Source organism: Micromys minutus, assembly GCF_963924665.1.
Source record: "Micromys minutus genome assembly, chromosome: 11".
NCBI lineage: Eukaryota > Metazoa > Chordata > Mammalia > Rodentia > Muridae > Micromys > Micromys minutus.
The window spans coordinates 54945819-54966340 of NC_137980.1; positions in this window are offsets into that span (position 1 = coordinate 54945819).

Genomic DNA, 20522 nt, shown 5'->3' on the forward strand with positions numbered 1-20522 from the left:
TGGAGTTCCATCAGGGTCTGCACCCCAACTCCCCACTTCTGTTCTAAACAGTTCTTTAAGTCTAGAGAGGAACAATCCGCACAGGTGGCTGACGGCGAGGGGATGTCCCAGGCAGAGGGGACAGCAAAGTCGGACTGTCACTCTCAGAGCAGTGAGTGTTCCAGGCGTGGTGGGGACATGTTGGAAGATGAGCAGGAGACAGGGCGTGGCTCAGGCATTGAACTCAGGGACACACGTACGCCAGGCCAGAGCGCTGTCACCAAGCTATGCACAGCTCCATTGCTCAGTCTCCCTGAGTTATCCAGGCTGGCTGTGATCTCATTCTGTAGTCCAGACAGGGATTCCCCCTGCCTCAGACACCCTAGAAGCTGGGACTATCGGCCTAGGTCACAAGGCCTGGGTCAGTATCTGTATTTTCTGCCTTGTGGTTCTTGTTCACTTGGGTTTGTAACCTGCCTTTATTGAGTGTCTACACCCAGTTGAACAATTGTCTCCGTTCTCTGGAATGGGAATGGATCAGTCAACAAGGAAAACAGAAAAATCAAAAATGCAGAGCCGTCCAGGCAGCAGTGAGTATACCCCAGAGCCAGGAAGAGTGGGGAGGTGGGAATATGGGTGTCAGAGGAGTTTGGGAACAAGGGGTCCAAGTGGTCAGCCAGTGTGGCTCGCTCTCTTTCCAAGGTCTAAGATTAGCCTCGGGGCTAGTGTGACTGTGGCTATCAGATTAAGAGCAGCAGAGAAGCCAAGGGGATGTCACAAGGCCCTTCAGGGACAGTGTGAATGTGTCCTCATTGACCGTCTCCTAGGTGAAGGACATCCAGTCTTGATGGCTACGGAGAGAACTGTGACAGGGACGGCAGATGAAGCAGGGTACGGCCACCACGGCGTGTCAGGGTCCTGATAGACAACAAGCCGTCCTGCCCGCACCAAACCGCTTGTATCCGCAGCCTCTCAGCAGTCCTGGGTTCACCCCCATTTCACAGAGGGAGAAACTGAGCCCGGAAAGGAAAAAGAAGGTTGGAGGTGACACCGCTGCTCATGGGGGACTACAAAGCAGGTCCCTGGAAAGGATGAAGAGCAGTGACCTAACATTTCAGGCTTTGGGGCCAGGCAGTAGAGAACAAGGAAGTGGGGAGTGGGCCAGAGACATGGGCCCTAAGATAGAGCTGCTTCCTGGGTGCTGGGGTCTCTTTGGGGAGAGATAGGCAAAGGCTCTGACGAAGATAAGGCCCAGAAGCAGGTGGTGGCAAGGGGCCTCTGAGTTCAGGCTTGACACTTCTGATGTTCCTGTGTGTGTGTTTTGCAGGAGTGAACCAGGGTCTTGTGTATGCTAAGTGACTTCACACCACCCTCTTTGTTACTTTTACATCAAACACCGAGTGTCAGCAGTCCCACAGTCCCATTGTGTGGCACTGGGCTGTCCCCTCCCTGAGTGGCTTGACCTTGGTCCTGGACTGTACCCGTTTCCTGGCTTCTGTGCGCAAAGCCTCCCAACTCAGGGTTTTCAGAAGTCTGCCAGTCACCGGGCCTGTCTGTATCTGTATCTGTCAGTACAGAGTTCTCCCACGGGAACTGGGGTATGTGTGGGGGCATTTTCTCCTACGTGGAGGCAGCATGTGGCTTGCAAGGGACTGGGCCACCCTATACTCTGATACCATGGTTGGATGCTCTCTCTAAATAGATAGGCTGGCAGCTGGTGGGCACTGAACCTAGGGGGCCCAGACTGGAGAGAGCCGGCCCCGGCCTGCAGCTGGCCCTGGGGACTAAGTAGGACCTGTTCTGGGTAGGCAGAGCAAGGGACCAGAAAGGCAACCTAGGGAAGGGAGTGGGGTGCTGAAAAGGATGTGAGGAAATGTGGAAGAGTGACTGATGGGTGGGGGGGACAGGGCACTGGGACCCAGAGAGCCAAGAGACCCCGAAGAAGGCAGAAGGAAAGATGCTAGAACAGGGGGCACAGGAGAAGCTGAGGGAGAGGAAGAGACCAAGAGGAGGTGTAGGTTCAGGGGCTGCTACTGGGTAGCCAGGAGCCTGGGCCCTCTCACATCTAAGTAGGACGGGAATTTTCACCTATGCCCCCCAACTCATGCCAATTCAAGTTCCCTTGGCAAAGACTTGTTGGGCAACCACATGCCCAGAAAGCAGGTTGGTGGCAATGGCATCCTGGCCACCCTGATCTCAGAGAGCTGTCTGCCATCCAGGCTTGTGCTCCCAAGCTGTATGCCCTGAGGTCTTCTCCGATCCTCTTAGGAGGTCCCACCGGGCCTGGGTATGGCAAGCCTTGGTGGCCCAGGTCTCGGGGAGGGAGGGAGGAGGTCTCAGGTTCCCTTCCTTCCTCCCCTCCCTGCGGGCTAGGAAGGGCATCCGGCCTCCCACACTCGCCAAACTTTGGAGGAGAGCCATCCTAAACTGGCGGGACCTTGTGCACCCAGACCAGGTTGCTGAGGCTGGGCAGGTGGATACAGGTGTAGCATCCAAGGCCAAGCAGGCCAAACTGGGAGCGCAAGGACGGCTGGCTCACAGTCCGCAGCTGTTCCTTATCCCAGCCCCCCTCCTGCTGGGAACTAGGGGAAAGGTCACAGGCCACCCGCTGTCCCCACACAGACGCCCCCTGCCCATGCTCCACACCACTCACCTAGGGACTCACCTAGGGACGGAGGGTCAGCTTGCTCGGAGGCTTCAGGAGTCTGTGGCGGCACCTGTCTGTCCCCGCCCCGTGGCGGGAAGGTAGGCGGGGCCCGGGAGTGGGCCTTGCAACAGCGCTCAGGAGCTATTGCCTGAAGCCCGCGGGACCTGAGCATTCTGCATCCCGCCCCTCTCCTTCCCGCGGGAACAAGTCAGGGGTGGGACAGAGTCTCCTGCGGTCAGACATAAGTTAACCATTGCCCCTCACTCTTGCCTTTGGGAGCCTACTACAAGAGCCCTGCTGTATAAATGAGGAGACAGGTCTTGCGTAGAGCCACAGAGCTTTTGGGGGACTCTCAAGCCTCTGGTGTCTGGACAACAGTAACCAGCCTGCAGGGCAAGGGATGCTTTTCTGCCCCATCTCACAGATGGGGAAACCGAGACTCAGGAAGGAAGGAATATACTTGTATGAAGGAAGTGTAACAGGAAGCATGGGCTAGGCTTGGAGCCAGAACCACAGGGGGCTGCCCTGGGAGAAAATTGATCAAATGAGAGTCTTGGCACTCAGCTTCCTTTTGACTGGCCTTCTGTGAATATTTCAGCTTTTTCTGAACTGCCTGCAGCCCTGAGCTCCGAGAGACCCCGCTGTTATGGAGACCTGGGGTCCCTCTCCCTCATCCAGCAGACAGCGTGCTATGGGGTTCAGAAACACTACTCAAAGTGTACCTAGAAGATAGCAACGAGCCTCCCATCTCTCCCCCCATCCCATCCCAAGCAGTTATCTTTAGATCTTTGGTACAGTTTGAGCTGGCCCTTCTCAGGCTTGCGGGAGCAGCCTGAGGCGCTGGCCTTTGGCCACAGAATTCACATCTACCTGTGAGCGCAGGCCAAGAGAGTCACAGAGTAACCATAGCTGTAGAGACAGCCCTTATCACCAGGCTGCTTTGTCTCCAGGCAGGAGAATCTTCACCCGTGTAAAATGCCTTCCTCTGCCTCCTTCTCCCTGCTAGCCTGGGTGCCACCACCCCTACCAAGCCTCTCCAGTCATGAAGCCTACTGGACTAGCTCCCAACCCTGACTGCTCTCCAAGGGTTTTGTGGTTCTTTGGCTGGAACTCCTCTGTTTGATGTGTCTTCTGGTCCATACACATGTCCATCCGCCTGAACCAAGGCCAAACGTGTTAGCCTCAGGGACACATGCTTGGCTCTGAAAGGGAAACCTCCCCAGCAGAGGCTACTCCAGGGCCCTGGAATGCTGTCCCCCTAGGTCCCAGGTCCCGCAGGGAGTCCCTCCATCCCAACTACCCCCCTCAGACAGTGGCCAGCATTTCACCGGTGCCCCACATGCACTGCTATTTTAATGACCTGTTACCAACCCTTGGGGACCCTTTGCTGCCATCTAGTCACTCCAAGTCAGTTCTTTCCCAGCGGGGACCAATAAACTTCAACGCCTTAAGGACTCTCACCGGTTACCCTGGCTACTTTCAGAACTACCTCTGAGCCACCATAGCCCACCTTATCTTTCTGTAAAACAACCTTTCTGCCTAATCCAATCTTATTTTCAAACATGAATGTCAAGTGCCACCCCCCCCCCCCCCAGGAACTCTCCTGTCTTACTGTAACAGCCACCTTCATGGGCTGTGTGGGTGTGGCTCACTGTTCACTGCAGACGTGAATGGACCACAGCATGTGTCCTCCCTGACGTGTGTAATCCTTAGAACATGTTAGCTTTTGTTTCTTTAAGATCTTTTGTTTCTGAATCTTTTCCTCCCCGCCCACAGCCTGCATTTTTGGTGATGGGGATGGATTCAGGGCATAGGTAGGTACTTTATACTGAGTCATGCCCCTAACTCTGTTAGAGCAGTTTAAGTTTTACAGAAAGTTTAATGTTTATATGCACAGGCACAACTAACTCATAGTCTGTTTATCCCTTTGTTTGTGCCCTAGGCTGACCTCAGTCTCCAAATCTACCCAGAAATGGCTTTGAACTTCTTAGCCTTCGGCCTCTAGGCCAGGATCACACCAGTCCTGGTTTTATGCAGGGTTGGGGATCCAAGTCAGGGCTTTGTGCATGCTAAGCAAGTGCTTTACCAATTGGGTTACATCCCCAGAAACTCCTAGATTCTGAAGTTGCTTTTTGCACTTCAAGTCAGAGACCTCTTAAGCCAGATATGGCTTTAATTCCAGAGTTTGGGAGGCTGAGCAGGCAGATCTCTGAGTTCGAGGCCACATTGATCTCCAGATGAGATCTAAGACAGCCAGGACTACAAAAGAAACCCTGTCTAGAAAAACCTCAAAAAAAAAAAAAAAAAAAAAAAAAAAAAAAAAAAGTCTTCCTTTAGGGGCTTCATTATCAACTCCAGTGAATTCAACAACTCCAGCTAAGTGCTAGCTGTAAGCCTGGCACCGTGGGAAGGGCTTAGGATATACAAGTGAACAGGGTTCAAAGTTCTGGCCCTTGGCAAACCGACTTTCTAACAGAGATGGACGCCCGGGGAAGCACTCCACATCTTATAATGGGGCTGGGAGTCCGAGAAGGGTGGGCGGGGCGTCCTCGGGACAGGACCGTCGCTGGGGAGCCTTGGGTCGGCCAAGGTGAGGAAGCGCTCCAGTTGCAACCGGGTTTGTCTTGTCGGTCGCTAGGGGTTCCTTTTCGGCACCATGAGCTTAGCTCCGCCCATCGCACGTACTCATTTATCTGACTAGATCGCAACTACAAAGTTTGGAGCGGCCACACAGGCCTGTAATTTCAGCTCTCGGGAAGTTGAAGCAGCATCACGAGTTCAAGGCCAGCGTGGGCTGCAGAGGAAGACACTGCTATCTCTTTGTGAAAGCAAAACTAAAGTCAAGATGGCTCATCAGGTAACATGTGCCCCAGCCGGCCAATCTGAGTTTGGTCACCGGGACCCATGTGATGGTAGGAGAAAACCTATTCCCGTAAATTGCCCTCTGATCTCCACACGCAGTGTTGCATGTGCCCCCTCCCCCACTAAATACATGTAATAGAAAAAACCTTGGTTCATGAAAAAACACAAAAGAACAACTTATCCATAACGGGTACCTGCAAATATGTAGAGCCACGGGCAACTCGAGATGGTCCTCACGTTCACTAGAGAACCTGAAAAGCAGAGACCAACCTGACCACCTCTGGCCAGGTCGCCCAAGAAGGTTCTAGTCACACCACAGGCGTAGCTTCCTGACCGCGCCCTCGAGTAGGAAAATCAGGCGCGAAGGCGCCGCTGCAGTTCACAGGAGCAGCCGCCAGAGGGCGCAAAGCCTGCATTCTATGGTGTGTGTATGTGTGTGTGTGTGGGGGGGGGGGTCTTAAAATTCACTGCTAAGTGTTCTCCCCACCATTCCAGGGTGCGTTAGGCGGGGCCGCAAAGCTAAGCGTGAGGAGAAGGCGAGGGGAGAAACACGAAATGCGAGTGTGGATAAAGTGCCAAGAGAAAACAGGGTTAGGAAGGACTCCAGACCACCCGAGGACCCGGGCAGCAGCACCTCGCTGTTTCTGTTAAAAGCACGGGGCGGGGGGGGGGGATAAATACACATGGGGTAATTTTATTCGTTTGAAAACCTCCCCAGGAATAAACCCCACAGATTCTTTAGGGAAGTATGTATGAAAATTTACACCCACAAGAAACGATGTAGAACATTGACAGTAGGGTGGGGGTGGGGATAAAAGAGCGCAGGAAGGGGGAGGAAGAGAAAGCAAAGGGAACTTTGGCCTGAACGGATATATTTTAACCATCTGTGAATCTGTAAACCTGTTGATTATTTAACCTAAACTTATAACACACTTTAAAAGAGTAAGTAAGAAGAACACACTGATGCTAATTTATTCTGCATCAGTAAAGGTCTTGGCACATGGGTCAAGGAAGGTGACGGGTCCCTTTATTTTTCTGTGAAAGATGTCTACAATTAGCAGGCATGTATGCTAAATGTGACTAAATGTAGCTATTGATAGGGCTTGACACAAAACTGTGAGCTTACACAACAAGATTTAAATTTTTTTGGTAAGTCTATTGCGCGGTTCTCTGTGGATGACATGCCCTAATGTAAAACGTTGGACACATCATCTGTGTTAGGCATGCCAGGGGTTAGCAATGGAGGGAGTCTCATGCAAACAGATCACAGGTAAGGAGTTACATGCCCTCTAACCAAATCTGAGGAATGGGGTGGGGCAGAGAGCCGATCCCGGACTCCTCAGTCACAGGGTAGGGCTAGAGCAGGGTATATACATGGTGGGGAGCGCTTGTTAGTATCCGGAGTGACTGTTGCGCAAGCCGGTACCCCGGGAGGGTGTGAGCAGGTGAAAGTGTTAGTTTGGATGAGGCCAGGTCTGAGTGGGAGATCAAGAGCAAACCTCACCCTGACTGCCTGCCCGGAGAACTTGAGTGCTTGCAGCTTCAAGAAGTTACCACCAGGTGGCGGTATCTGGAGAACTTGAGAAGTGCCATGGAGCGGTGGAGGAGACCTGGGCTGGAGGCTGTCTTCCCTGGGATTTCAGTGTTCCCGGCAGGGGAAGGGCTGCTGGGGACTGCGAGTCTGACTGACCCCTCCAGAGATCCGGTGGGACCCAGGACTCAGCCTTTCACAAGCCCCCTCAGGCACCAGCCACCCAGCCTCCTTCACGGCCTGACAAAGGTGGCAATCACTTGAGACAGCCCCAAAGATGCTGTTTGCCTGTCCTTTCTCTGCACAGCGCCTCATCGTCCTGTAGGGTAGCCAGCCTCCTGCTCACTTGTGGCAGGAAGCTGGGTGGCTTCTTTTCCCTTCCTGTTTCAGGCTTTACTCAACTCCTTAATGGGCTCCTTGAAGTTTGTGTCATGTGACAAACTTATTTCCTGGGCCAGGGCCTTTGCATTCTCTGTTCCCTTCACAGGCCCTTCCCCTGAGGCAGCAGCATGGTTCCTTCTTCAGCTTATTCAGGTGCTCAATCCCCAGAGACAGGGTGTCTCTGTGTAGCCCTGGCTGTCCTGAACTCAGTCCACAGACCAGGCTGACCTTGAACTCAGAGATCTGCTTGCCTGCCTCTGCCTCCCAAATGCTGGGATTAAAGGTACACCCCCTCCACCCTTGGCTTCTCTGCTCACTCTTGCCTCCAGAAGTGAGTGCTTCACCAAAGTAACCCTGTCCCAGTGCCTACCTGGTTGAGATGCTCTGGAGTTTAGTACAATTATGGTATACTGTGTGTTCATTCATGCATCCTATTAAAGTTGGGGAGACAGTTGGGGACCACGTTTGTTCTGTTCATGGCTGAGACGGCTCATGTTCAGCAGACAACAGTGCCAGGCATGACAGTGCAACCTCGTTACCCTAGGGCCTGGGAGGAGATGCAGGAGAGTCTCAAGTTCAAGGCCAGCCAGTGCTACAAGTATCTCCAGAAAAACATGAGCGAGGCACCGAGCTGAGTGGCAGAGATCCTGTCTGGACTGGGTTTGACTCTGGGTTCTATCTGAGGCACGAGTGGACCCCCACATCCCCGTCCTACAGAAGGACCTGCAACATGACATGTTTAAAAGGCTGGAGAGATGGCTCAGCTGTTGAACGCTAAGCTCACACAGATGTTGAAAGACTGGATTTGGGGCTAATGGGGAGGGAAGAGGGGAGGATAACTGGGGTTCCTACCCGAGCCGGGCATGGGGTCTGGAGTGGCAGTGCAAAGGGGCATGACTGAGGAGAAGCCTAGCCCCCTGGTACCATAGCCATCCAAGATGGGGGAGGGGACCCTGTCCCTCTCCTCCTGTGCCCAACCTCGATACCTTTCTGTGCTCTGGCCATCTTTCCTCTGTGCACAACAGGCAGACAGATGGATTGGGGACAGCCCGGACGTCAGAGTCTCTGCCAGTCACAAAGGGACACAGAAGTGTCATCCTCATGCAAAGTGTCAGGAAGGGAAGCTGTGTCCAGCAGCACTGCCTCAGCTCACAGTGACACCGCCTGGTCTCCAGGGGAACAGCTGAGCTGCGCCTTTTCCTTCCTGCTCAGTCTGATGTGCGGGCACACAGTGCACCAGAGGCCATCCCCAGGATGGAGAAGCAGGGGAAGCAGCCACAGGCGCAGAGGATGCCCAGGGCTGAGACATCCTGGAGACAGGGCTGGTGTGTCCATGCAGAAAGTTTGTCCTACCTGGCTCAGTCTCTGGCTCTTGTCTCCTCCTACCGAGTTCAGTCACTACCCAGAACCTGCCATGGTGTTTGTCTTTTGGAACATTCTCTCTCTTTAAGTCAACATGGTCAGGTTCTGTGGGAATCCTTTCAGGCATGGGAGGGATCAGTAACATTGAGGACCACTCTTCCATCACACTGGCTTTGTCAGCACCTGCTGCGTGCTGTTGTCTCTTCCTGAAGCTCTTTCTTAAGTTAGAGGCATGGGGACTTTTCCTCACCACACACCTTAGCCTGAAGCTTTGAAACTGTTGCCTTGAACAACGGCTGACACAGCGGGTCCCTTGATGTCCTTCAAATGTGACGAGAGCTTTACAGAACGGTGAACTTGAAACAGTGCACATCGTGGATGGAGTCTGCTCTGATCCCGGAAGGGTGAAGACGTCGGCTGGGTAACTTTAAGCTGTGTGACCCATGTCTTATGATCTCAAAGAATTCCAGGAAGGAGTCCCTAGCTCTGAGGTCTAAGGTGTGGGAGGTGGCCCTTGCCCTACGTGACAAGTGGCCTCTAAGATTCTTCCTGGGAATGTCCTTTAGCTGTAGGAGTCTGGAAAGTGTGGGCCTTCCCATGTTCTGGTTTTGTTCAGAAAAGAGAGACCTCATAGCTCAGGGCAGGTCCCTACGCCGACCCCATCCCACTCCGTCAGGCTCCTCAGCAGTCTCTTCTCCAGGCCAGACACTCTATTTTCACTGTGTTCTGGCTCAGGTAAACCCTCCAGCCTTGGGTATGGACATGGACATCTGAGGCAGGACAGCTGAGGGTGACAAGTGTGGCTTAGCCCAGCACAACAGGAGCACATGCATTTGCTGGGATTTGTGTGCATTTCGCCTTTTCTGGGTCAAGTCTGCCTCTCTGGCATTTGGGATGCGTGTTTGGCCTTCAGCTCTTCCCTAACCTGTTGCTTTTCTTATGGATATTTGTGGAATATCCACTATGTGCTGGGTTGTCTTATAGGCAGGGAGGGGCAGGCTAGATCCCTGCGTGGGGTTCAGGAGTTGGGACGATTAAGAAGACAGGAAGATAATGAACTATAGGTGTCATCCATGTGGTGCACTGAGTTCCTCAGAGTGTTAGGGACTTCACAGTCAACTGATTAAGTGGAAATGAAAGAGAGGCTGGGAAGAGACACAGAGGCCAAAGGAAGGGTTAGGATGGGGAGCAGATGGTAGACAGGAGCCTGCTGGTACTTGAGGTTCTCAGGAGAGGACTAGGGGCAGGTGCTGAGTGGCAGTGTGTAGGCAGGATGCAGGAGGGGAGCCTGTGCCAAGGGGCTGTCAGTAGGCACCTGTGGGCTGCAAGCCTGAGGCAGGATTAAAGCTCACTTGGGCTCGATTAGCAAGCGTCACAAAGGGATGGTTCAAGTTGAAAGGCCTGCGCTTTGTGTGGGGGTCAGGGGTGTACAAGGTCTCAGGCTTCTACAATGGTTCTGTCCCTGGGCCATGAACTTCTGCTGGGAGAGGGGCTACTTTCCCTAGTCCTTGCTCCCTCCTGGCCCTGCCATCTGGGGTTAGGGAGGGCATAAGGGACAAAGCAGTTTCCTTTAATGAGAGGTTAGCAGTCTGGGGGCATCTTTCCCTCCTAGCCCCTTTTCTTTGCAAAATCCCATCTGTCAGGGCAGCCTCTGACCCCCAACCTCTCCCCTGATGTGGACAGAGGATGGAGGAGGGGAGAATCTTCCCCCATAGCCCTAGGGAAGATGCAAGCCTCTCCTTCTAGCCCTTGCCATCTGTCCCCTCCTGCTTTGGCCACCTGCTCTGTGTAGATAGACAGGGCCACCTCTTCTGTGTGTCGAGTCTGGCTTTTCCAGAGTGGCTTGTGATCACCACACACAGGATCCACCAGCTCCTTCGATGAACTAAGGTTTCTTAGTTGACCTTTGCTCTGCTTTGTAAAGTAAGCTTAATTTAATTAATTCTGGAAACCCTGTAAATAGCATCCGCCACAGCTTAAAACTATGGGGATGGGCTGATGAGGCAGCTTCTGCGGAAGACCTGAGTTCGGTTCCTAGAGGCTCCATCAGGCAGCACACAAATGCCCACATCCCCAGCTCCGAGAATCCTCAATCTGTGGCAAACACACACACACAGACGCAGTTGCATAAATAAAAGACGCTCAACTTTTATTTTTGTTTTATGTGTATCGGTGTTTTGTCTGAGTGAATGTCTGTGCATGACACGTGGCCCTGGTGCCTCAGAAGGAGGTGTTGTATCCCTAGAAACTGGAGTTACACGTGAGTGCCAGGAATGGAACCTGGGTCCCCTGCAAGAACAGCCAGTGCACTTAGCTGCTAAGCCATCTCTCCAGCCCAACAGGAGTAAATATTAAATAAATAATAAAACTCTTGGACTTGCAAATTCAAACTTCATCTCTGCCTTTGCAACATGGTGGTCCCAGTAGAGAGCTGATGGGACCAGCTCCCTTCGGGTGCTCAGACCCATTTGTTTCCCCTTCTCCTGCACCCCTCAGCTGCCAGCCTGTGCCTCGTCTCCTGGAGGACTGTTCGCTGGGAGACACGGATCACTCTGCCTTGGCATCTGGCTCAGCCGGTTCCAACCTCTCAGCTAGGGTCTGAGGAGATCCAGACTGGCACCCAAGTAGTCACTTTGGATAATCCTGTGTACAGACAAGCTGTTTGTATCCCCTAAACCCCTCTGGCAAGGCTCTAACTGCCTGCTGTGGCGATGGCACCTTGAGATGAGTCCTGTAGGAAATTATTGGGGTCAGATAAGTCTCTGAGGATGGTGGTGTAGTGCCAGGGGAAAATATTAGTGGTTCCCCAAAAAACCAGACAGAATCCAATCTGATGCAACTCACATCAAGGTCTTTATTCTATTCAAGCCAGCGCAGGCCCTAACACACCACCATCACACAGGATGGTTTAGGGGGGCAGGGGGCGAATGTCTATTGGGACAAGGCTTTCTAGTAAGCAGCAAGCAGGGAGTACCTGTGCAAGCATCCCCTGTGGCCTTTAACATAATTGGCTGGTGCTGGGAATCATATAATACAATTCTGTAGTCAGTTGACAGCTATTTTGCATGTACCCTAACTCATGACAGGTGTCTTAGATACACATCTGCATTTATCGCCATGAATTCACCCTTTAGCTTCCGTCAGCTTTGGGCAGGGAAGATACCCAGTTTTAATTGTTTATCCTTCGGCTGTCTGGCTAGTTTAGGACCATAGGCTGCCCCACTGCTTTCTACTTTGACTCAGCTGTGACTAGCAGTTGGAGAGGCTAGGGAGGTGGCTCAGTTGGTAAGGCACCTTCAAACAAGCGTGAAGACCTGAGTTCTAATCCCAAGTGCCCTATTAAGAAGAGAGCCTGTCTCAAAAAACCAAAGTAGCTGGAGCTTGAGGTTAGCCAGGGGTTGACCTCTGGAACTTCCGTTCAGTTCATTTCCTTCGTTTTTTTTATAAGGATATTTTGTATTTATTAATAGATAGTGCATTTTTAAAGACACAACATTCCAAAGATACTGTGAAGGGTACTCTGCACAGTCGGTTTGAATGTTACTCACCTCAGGGTAATTGACTAATGCAGAGGAGAAATGAAATAAACATATATTTTGATTTCAGGAAGTGCTGACCCCGGAGGAATTTGAATTTCTGCCAAGTGGCTTGTTTCTTATTTTCTTCTTTTCTAAGTAGGATTTTTGTCTCATCTAATCTTTTGGTAGAACAGACAGCACATTTGTTTGTATTTCCCAAGGTTCCCCGTTGTTTATATCTGTCTTCTTCCAACCCAGTCAGCATTGCCTGGCCTTCCTGTTCTGAACTACTCACTGATAACATATTATTTTCTATGATGAGGGAGGTTTGCCAAATACAGTTGTTTTCAACGAGTCTTTGGATTAACGGTCACGTGCACAGGACCACACAGTGCCCAGCTGATATTAAGTTGAGAAGTGAAGTTATAATCCCTTTCCATTTTCCAAACCGTCATTCCTCTAGATTAGAAGAAGGATCCTTTCCCTCCAAGGTGTTAGTTAACTGAGCAGAGTCTCCAGCCAGCCTTTATAACTGTGCCACCGGGAGCCACGTCATCAGCAGTGAAAGCACAGCACTGACCACTGCTGTCACATGGACACCACCCTTTTCTGCAGATGTCCTGTCTAGAGCTGGCCTGTTTCCCACACATCCCATCCCACTGATGATATCCAGTCAGTCATGTGTACCCTCGATAGAGCTCCTGGTGTAACTTAGTACATGGAACAGGCATCCGATCCATACATTTATATCCATCTACATTCTAATTTATAGTAGGTGCTCAGAGTAGTACTAACTCAAATCCTGCTATTGGGTTCCTAGCCTTAAACTCCTCAGAGACTCCTCTTGGCCCTCTAGTAGAGTGTCAGATGTCCATCCTACAGCCAGAAACACCCCACCCTCTGCTTTTCTTTTCAAGACTGGGCTTCTCTGTGTAGCCTTGACTGTCCAGGAATTTGCTCTATAGACCAGGCTGACCTTGAACTCATATAAACAACTATGTGCCTCTCTGTGTGCTGCGATTAAAAGCATGTGCCATTGCTGTCCAGCTCAGACGCACCCTTCTCAATGAAAGGGTATGCAATAGTCAAAGTGCCAGCCAATCAGACCAAAGTAAAGGGCCTACTCCAACTGGCTGGTGAGATTTCTATTACTGGTCCTATAAATACCACCAGGCTGCCCCCCCCCCCCGCCAACACACAGGGTAGCACATGTTACATCCTCAAAGGTGCAGAGGCCTTCTCTCCAGACACATTTCCCAAGAATCCCAATTTCTCTCCTCACCTTCCAAGGCCGGAGGAATAATTGTAACAAGAGAGGTGAGGTGATTCTGCAGTCTCTGCCTCAGTTCCTAGGTGGTCGGGAAGAGAGAGGAAATTGACTTACAGGATGAAAAGGAATATCATGTGTTCTATTCTGAGGACCACTGTGGTCCTGTGGAGTGGAACAGAGCCACCCAAGTTTCTGGCCCCTTGATGGTAACAGTCCCTCTGATGTAAGGCACTGAATATTCAACCCATCCTAACCCTTCATTCACCACCCCCTTACCCCAGTTCCAACCTTTACAGTCTGCTTTAAATCTTAAGTTTCCACTACCCATGGTCAACCTTGGGAATCTCTAGCTGTCTAGGTTCAGTGGTGTGTGACCAGACATGGACCAGAATGAAGAGTTAGTGCAAGGGTTGTTTTACTCACATTGTTCACTGAGTTTCCCACCATCTTCCTCCAGAATAAAAAGGCTAAAGACAATTCTTTCTTAGTCTTCATTTCCAAAGATCTCCTTGTGGTAGGATCCACCAGTTTTCCTGGACACTGCTGTAGCAGCTCCTTTATACTGGGGTAATGTGTCCAACTTCCTTCAGCCAATCCAGACCTTGTTTTCCTGGCTAATGGTACCCAGGTCAGTTCCAATTAGTTCTCCTTCTAGACTTTTATCATTGATCAATTCTCTGGTTGTAAAAATGGGTGACAGGTCAGAGCAGGAGGGTCTTGTCATCTAGGAGAAAGCAAACTGGAGAAGAGGCCCAGCACATAGCTTCCACGTGGTAAGGTCCTTCCAGCCTAAGGGACAGTGTGAGGTCCTTCAGAGGGATGTGGGGATTCCAAGCAAAGGCTACAGTCAAACTCTTAGCCCAAGGCAATGAGACTCTAAACTTAACATAGTAATTTGTCATTTAAGGATCCGATTCTTTCAGAATGAATTATTATTGTTGTCCAATCAGGTTTAGAACGGTGGCAGGAAAACGGCTTCTGTTGTCTGACTTGGTATTTTCTGTGGGTTCTAAGGATGCCTGCATTACATCTTCATGGAGGAGACAGAAGGCTTTCATTCAGTTAGGTGGTTTACAGTAACCATAGTAACTATGCCAGCTGACTCACTTTGGATATTGCTGTGGCATCTCCCGGATACTCAGGGGCTCAGATTCTGAGGTGTTTCATACGTTTTTCTTCTTTTTGCCTGTCTTTTTCTAAGTCCTACATAACCCACACACATGTTCAGCAACAGTGATAACCGGTGTTGCAGCACACATAGCCTGGGGTTTCCGGAGACTCCCCTCTTATAAGATGTGCACTATTTGGAGTCCAGTCTCTGGAGATATTACAGCCTTTTAAATCGAGTGATTTGCAGAGGGTCCCATTGTGCCTTGAGTCCTGGCCTTGGAAGCCAAGAGGTTGTCCCTTCCTGACCCTTCTCTCTTCACTGGTGTAGGCAGTTGGGACTTGGTAGTTGAAAGCCAGAAGGATGGCCTTCGAAGTCATGCAACTCTGCTTCTGTGTAGCATGGAGGTAAGGATTAGACAAAGCAGCCTAGGCTGTTTTAAATGAATCTTGATCCTTGCTATGACTCCATTTCCCCAAGTAGTTAAATCCTAGCAGAGTTAGCAAAACCCCAAGTAAGTCTCTCCATCAGACATTCCTGCTTTTCTTAAAGATTGCTCTGAGTAGATTGGCATAGCCTTGGAGATTTCAACAGGGAATGACCTTTGATCATCAGACACCTGTCATCCTAAGCTCCGTCCTTCATAGGCTTTGTAGAACTTGCTCAGACCTTCTGTGACTTGGCTTTTGCCCTCATCTCCCATACCTTTGTCTTAATTCATTCCCTTAAACGAGAACTGAAACCATGTGCACCTCGTAGTGAATTGGATCACCTGGATGCATACATTTAGTGACAAGCTCTGCTCCTACGGTGAGACTCTTTTCTGCTTGGATTTTTACACCCTTTCCTCCTCGATGGTCTGACCCAGCCAGAGAGTTATAAAAAGTTTCCATTTTTGTGGGCGGCTTGGAGATATCAGTGACTTTGAAGTAAAAGTTTCTGTGCAAACAAGAAATAGAGGGGTGTGTGTGTGTGTTTTAATCCTGTAAGTGCAACGTTACCTGTCAGAAGACATTCTCCCTGGTCTGGAGAGCAGCACACAGCCAGAAAAGTCATTTCCTTTCCCTCTGTCCCACCTGTAGACCATGGGGCATCCCCACTGGAACCTGCTAAAAAGGAATCTGTTTGTTTGTTTGTTTTCTAAGATGGGGGAATCCCCCTGAACTACCCTTTCACCCCATGTACATTTATAACACTGCTTTCTCTTTTCTCCCTGGCATTTTCCCTCTGCCCCAGTCATACAGGGGGTTGTAACAGTTTCCTTTTCAGTTTTTTTTGTTTGTTTTGTTTATTCAAATGACACAATCTAGAATCACCTGGGAAGAGGGAATCTCCATTGAGAAAACATCTCCATCACAGTGGCCTGTAGGCATATCTATCTGTGAAGCAGTTTTTCTATTAATGATCGATGTGGGAGGGAACAGCCTGCTGTGAGGGGTGCCACCTGGGGCAGTTGGTCCTGGGTTCAATCAGAAAGCAAACAGGAAGCCACAAAAAACAAGCCAGTAAGAAGCGTGTTCCGTGGTTTCTGCTTCAGTTCCAGCCCTGACTTTGAATCAGTGGGGACCGGGGACCACATGTAGAACAATACCAACCTGACTCCCACACATTGATTTCGGTCGATGTGCTATCACAGCAACAGAGAAGAAAACAGAGTCAAGCCTCTTCTGCCTGGTGACTTGAACCTTAAGTTCCTGGGTCCTGCTTTACTGCTGAGATTGTTTTATAGTTGATTTTACAAAGGCTTTTGCTCTTGTTTTTCTTTATTCTTTGTTAGCATAGGCCTTTGGGTTTCCCTCTATAACTCAAGTTTCTGACTTTCCACCCTGCCCCCACTCTTCTGTAACTCTCCTGCTATGTCTGGCCAGGTGTTAGTTACCAAATGTAATTTTAGCATCCCATGTTCCAAAGGGCTCTTCACTCTTTCTGGGGACTCTTCATGAGCCTCTGCTTCCTCCTGCTGCACAGTGAAGGCTTTTTCCATATTCCAGGACCAGGGTAGTGAATTTCCCTCCTGATGGTATGGCCTCGACCTACCTCATTGCTTTCATTCCCTATGGGTTGTTGGTTGGGGACATTTTCATCTGCTGCCACAGCACCTGTATTCTGGGATGATTTTTTTTCTCTCTCAAGAGTTCCTTGTTCTTATCCCTCTTCTCAGCAGAGAAAAGAATACTCAACACTAATATCAAATCAGGACAGGTATAGAGCAAGTTCCAAGGAATTGATCCAGTTGACCTGTCACCTCATGTGATCTACCGGAGTCCTCAGCTTCATTTTGTTACAGGAGGTATTTACCCATTATTGGAGCTTGTGCCTCAGGGGACTATTTGGGAGAATATCATCCTTTTTATTGTTGAGAGGTGGTGGCTCATGCCTTTAATCCCAACACTCTGGAAGCAGAGGCAGATATATTGCTTAGTTTGAGGCCATGAGAGACTACTAGATCCCCTGGAACTGCAGTTACAGATAGTGTGAGGCCCTTTGTAGCTGCTGGGAATTGAACCTGTGCCCTTTGCTTGTTAGTTCTTAGCCATCTCTTAAGCCCCAAGAATCTATTCCTACGGACCTCAGCTCTTTTATCCTTTACCTTGTTTTGGGAACTGTATTCACAGAACCTCAACATCCACTCTAATGGGTTATGGGGGATATCAGAGGGAGAAGCCTCACTGCTCCTTATCTTGGTCCTGCCTGGATGGAGGTTTCCTGGCCTGTGTTCCCCATTCTCAGAGTGACCTTAAGACAGTCACCCTAGTCTCATTCTCACCCCTCCCCCCACAAACCTTTAACCACCAAAACAGTACTTTTTAATCCATTTAGTTCCTACGTAAAGTTGCTTGGTTGCCAAGGCTCTCTCTGTGGACCCTCTAAGTTGCTCTCTCTCTTTTTTATTTTTAGGTTTCTGTTAGTTCTGGAGCTGGAGAGTGTCTCCACACCCAGGGCCACTGCAAGGGTGCTGCAGAATGCAGCTCCCAGGACGGGAGTCAGTCCCTAAGACCTTTGGCCATGGAGAGAAAGCACCCACGTTGTAAGAAACGAGGGATCTTAGAAAAACGGTCACATAATCCAAAGAATTTCTACAAGGTAAAAAGTTTTACTTTGGGGAATGATGTGCTATTTTTCCCGGTGGCACATAGATGCTAGCAAGCACAGCAGTGGGGGCCACCGGCTTTTATTACTAATGGAAAGTCGTCCCATGCCTCGTGTTCTTTTGTGATCGACTCATACAGAGCAGCACAGTTTCTAATGGAAAATGAAACTTGAGACTCTATTTGATTTTTGAGAAGTGCTGATTTTGAAGGCATTAGGTTTCTGACAATGGTTTCTTTACAATTTTTTAAATGGAGTTTTGTCTCATTTAAGCTTTTGATAGAAAACATGGTGCAGTTTGTGTACATTTCCCGTAAGCATGGTGCAGGGGAGTGGGGGTTAGTTGCTTGAAGCCCCTGGATCTGTCCTTGTACCATGCAGCATCCTCTGACCTCCCCGTCTGAGAATTAACCAGGCCTGACCCGATTAGCTTTTCAGACCAAATGAAACTGGCATAGCCTTAGACGCCACTGTCCTTGCTGACAGAGGTCTCTTCTGAATTGCTGGATGCATTATTAGCCTCCTTTGCCTGTGTAAAGCAGACACACAGCCAGTGCTCTGTCAACGAACTGATCGAATGGAACAGGGGCCAGCTGCAAATAGACCAATGCAGATATAAACACTAGCCGAGAACTACAGTTAACTCAAGTTAAACTTATTCTGGCACCTCAAACAAAGTTTTCTTGAGCTGGGGGATCCCTTAGTGTGTAAGACACTTGCTATGCAAACCTGAGGACCCAGGTTCAAATCCATACATGTGACCATATACCTGTGACCACGGGCTGTGGCAGGGCAGAGACGGGAGGCTCAGTGGCACTTGCTGGCCACCAGCTGAGCCCCAGGTTCAGTGAGATGTCTTATCTCATTGCATAAGTTGGAGATGACCAGACTTAGATTCCTAAAACCTACAAGATAGAGGGAGAGAACTGATTTTTACAAGTTGTCCTCTACGTGTCTCTGATTCATCACTTTGCCATTCAACTAGACATCACTTTCAAACATGAATGCTTCCTTCTACAAACTAACTTTATCTTCATCATTTGGCATTAAAGTTGTGTGTTAAGGGCTGAGCCACTCCACAACTAGAGACAGAATTTTTTTTTTCCAGTACATAACATAATCTTGGGGTTTACAGGCTGATCAAACATCCTTTAACACACATGTATGAGTACATCACACACCTACAAACAAACAAAACTTAGAAGAAATTTCCGGTGATTGTTCAAGACTTGGAAATTTGCAAAATTCATAGAAATATGCAGAAGAAGTTAAGTGCTAATAGGAAGCATCTTTCTTGTAGGTTAGTTTTCACAGAGCCAGAAGGTGCAGTGTAGATTGCTGGGAGAGAAGAGACATCAACAATCTTACCAGAAGTGAACCCCGAGTTACCATAGTGACCAGCATGGCATATGTGTAATGGTGGCACAGATGCTATTGGGGTAGCCAACAGCTTTTTGGCTGGACTTACAGCACAGGATACTTCTGTGTGGTATTGCAAGTTTGGCAAAGAACCCATGGTTGGGGAGCTACTGGTCCCAGGGTAAACCCACTGCTGTTATTTTTGCTAAATGGAAGTAGTACTATTAAACTGCCTTCTAAATTCATCCCTATACCTATAAAATGAATGCAGCTCTCAGACCCCGTCAGCAAAGGTTCTTGTGCCGTGGATGGCACACATGGCTGAGGGACTGGGAATAAGAGTGTGTGGACTGTTCTGCCACATGTGTGAAATCTGTATCGACCAAGACTGAAAGACGGCAAGAGACAGAGGTCAGAAAGGACTGGAGCAAAACAGACTCTGCGTGTTTGTGAACCACAGCAACAGAGGTTGTCTGTACAAGATCAAGCCAGTTAACATTTCAGTGCAGAGAGGGGAGAGGCTAATGAACTGAGGCGCTAGTTACAGCTGAATGTTTCTAGGGGAAGGAAAGTCGGTTTCTTAAAGGGTTGCAGCCCTTGACTGTTTGATCATGGCCCTGTGGATGGTTCTACCCCAGTGAATAGATGGGCAGCAGATTAGACTTGGTGGCCTATAAAAAATTAAAAAGGAAGAAGCAAGGGTGGATGTAGGAGGAGTTAAGGGGAGAGGGGTTAAAATACATTGTATGAATATATGTATCTATACAATTCTCAAAGAATGAATGTATTTAAATGTAAAAGAAACCAGTTGGTGTTATTGTAAATAAGACATGTTTATTACTTGAATAGTATGACTATGTGTTGAGTTTCTATGTGTGCTGTACAGAGCGCTTTGACGTGTGTTTAAAACATGACATTTCCTTACCGTTCCTCCATTGTTCTAAACTGTTATTTAATCGCAAGTTACTGAATAATATTCCCAACCGGAAAGTGCAGACAATTAAAGGTAGGTATCTCAGAGCCAGGTCATGAGTACTGACAAGAATTACGTAGAAAGCTCAGTTAGGGGAACAGACAGGGAAAGAAGATACTGGGTAAACACACAGAGAGGTAGCTGCTAAGCTGGGAGTAGGGCCCAGCTTGGGGACTAGGCATTTAATACCAACTCATGGGTAGACATGCTAAGGCAGGCAGATAGCAAGTTTGAGGACTATTCAGACGAAAGCATGAATTTAAGGTCAGCCTGGGCAACTTGGCGAGACCGTGTCGCAAAAGAAAAACAGTGAAAAGAATCAGGTGTTGTATAGACCGAAAATCCTAGTGCTGTGGAGGCTGCGGCCAGCCTGGGCTAGGCTAGTTTAATGTGTTAAGGTCCTGCCTCAAAACTCAAAAATATTGGTAGTAGGGTCTGTGCA